This window comes from Aplidium turbinatum, chromosome 6 (assembly GCF_918807975.1).
Source record: "Aplidium turbinatum chromosome 6, kaAplTurb1.1, whole genome shotgun sequence".
In the NCBI taxonomy this organism is placed as follows: domain Eukaryota; kingdom Metazoa; phylum Chordata; class Ascidiacea; order Aplousobranchia; family Polyclinidae; genus Aplidium; species Aplidium turbinatum.
The window spans coordinates 30,341,589-30,344,094 of NC_137477.1; the positions used below are offsets into that span (position 1 = coordinate 30,341,589).

General features: G+C 36.3%; 1 pseudogene; it reads left to right on the forward strand.

Moving 5' to 3' along the window:
- The first annotated feature begins 351 nt into the window (after positions 1-351).
- Positions 352-1,681, forward strand: LOC145772130 (WD repeat domain phosphoinositide-interacting protein 2 pseudogene; annotated as a pseudogene).
- The last annotated feature ends 825 nt before the right edge of the window (positions 1,682-2,506 follow it).

The following is a 2,506-nucleotide window of genomic DNA, read 5'->3' on the forward strand; positions in this document are numbered from 1 at the left end:
CTTCTTAGTGTAGTTTATTGAGAATTTATTTTCTAGTCCGATTAACGGTTCCTTATGAAAAGTTTATTTATTATCTTTGATTCTATGTTATTTTAGCTGAACATCTAAGTAATTTTTTACTTGTATTTGAGCTGTATCATTTTTATCTCAATGTCTTCATGAAAGCATTGGAAGAATGAATTTGTGTCACCTTTCTCCAGTCATTTAATCAGAAACATTTTTTTTTTACATGTTAGGCTAGACTAATATTAGATATTGCATGATGATAAATGATGATTTTTTTAGAAATAAAATCATAAAGAATACTTAATAGAAGAATTGGATTTTAACCAAATCAATGAAAGCTTCAATATGAATTTCAATTTTGCAAGCCACGACACAAACTATTCTGACAATGACATTTTATTTGCCAATTTTAATCAAGATCACACTTCTGTGATTGTTGGCTCACGAAATGGATATCTAGTGTACCAGATTAATGCTGTTGAAAACTTGGCTTTAATCTTTCACAAAAATGAGCCAAAGGAAGTGAGCTTGGTTGACAGACTGTTCTCTAGCAGCTTGGTTTCGCTTGTGAGTCTTTCTGCACCAAGAAAATTGATTGTATGTCACTTCAAGAAAGGCACTGAAATTTGCAATTATAGTTATTCCAATACTATATTGGCTGTAAAAATGAATCGGATTCGATTGGTTGTTATGCTGGAAGAAAGCATCTATATTCATAATATTCGGGACATGAAGGTATTACATACGATTCGTGACACGCCAAGCAACCCTAAAGGTTTATGTTGTCTTAGTTTGAATAATGACAGAGCATTCATGGCTTATCCTGGTAGTAGTATTTCTGGTGAAGTTCAGATATTTGATGTTACTACTTTGAAAGCTGTTAGTACCATCAATGCACATAATACTTCACTGGCAGCAATGGTGTTCAATGACTCAGCGACCAAGCTAGCTACAGCTTCCGGCAAAGGAACTGTCATCAGAGTGTTTTCTGTTCCTGATGGCCAAAAATTATTTGAATTTCGTCGTGGTGTGAAACGATGTGTATCCATCAGTGCCCTTTGCTTCAGCCCTGATTCATTATTTTTATGTGCATCAAGCAACACAGAAACTGTCCATATATTTAAATTAGAGCAAGCATCACCTCAGAAAACTCTTGTTTCCGAAGAAGGCACTTGGATGGGATATCTAAGTAAAGCTCTTACAAATTCTGCTAGTTATTTGCCTACACAAGTCACGGAAGTACTTAATCAAGGTCGTGATTTTGCCACTGTCAAGCTGCCATTTTCTGGGATAGGAAATATATGTGCTATTGTTAGCCTTCAAAAATCTCTTAAAGTCTTAGTGATTGGTGGAGATGGATATTTGTACATATATGATTTTGATCCAGTTGAAGGTGGAGAATGTGCTTTATTACGTCAACATAGTTTGATTGCAGCAGGATTTTCTGGTGACATTTTACCTAATGAAGTATCTTCTTCTAATCAAGAAAGCGATTCTCCATTAGAATTCCATCTTGATGAAAACAAATCTGATCTCACAACCTTACAAACAATGACTGGTGATGTAACCCTGTCTGATCAAAACAATGATAAATAGTTTCAAGACACTTTGTCTGGATTGAATGTTTTCGTCATTTTGCTTCTTGCAATCACAAGTACTACTGCATGTGTTTGATATTGTAGACTAAATGCAATGTAGGCTATCGACCATACAAACTTGAACTATGGCTTTAAAATCTCAATTTTTTGATCGAATGTATTTCTCTTCTTTTTGGTGGCAATATGATCCATGCTTTGGTGGTCACTTCTCTTCAACATAAACAACCCCAAGCACAGTTAAAAATGGGTCCAAGTCTTTTAGGTGCAGACAAATAGGTGCGCACACTGTGGCGTCAGGATATTTGGGTGCGGTGCACTGTGGAGCTAGGTCGCTTAGGTGCTATTCCCAGTAAAGTTTATTTCATTAGGTGCTTGATGGTAATACTGCAGATTGTATCAGCTTGGCATGTAGGGCAATGCTTTTCACATAAATGTTATATTGAGCAGAAAAATAGATTGTTTTGTTAATGCGCAATTGTGCGTGTCTGGCAGTTATTTGTTGTTAGTCCAGGCTTGCGTCGGCGAAAGCTTTAGCAATAAATTATTGAAGTTCTGAACATGACTGAGTTCACTTTTAGTTAAGTCAAATAATATCTAAGTAGTAGTGGAAGAAGTAATCCCAAATAGAAGTAATTATTAAAGATAACAGATTGCAAAAAGCTGCGCCTTTAAACCAGCAACCTCTACTCCAGCAGTACATGTCGTGGAGATCAGGTAGCCTACTGCTCTAATTGCCCTACTCTACATATAAGCCGACATTGGCGCATTAACAAAACAATATATTTTTCTGTTCAATATAATATGTTGTGTGAAAAGCATTGCCCTACCTGCCAAGCTGATATAATCTGCAGACTTTATTGGGAATAGCACCTAAATGACCGGGCGCCACAGTGCTCCGCACC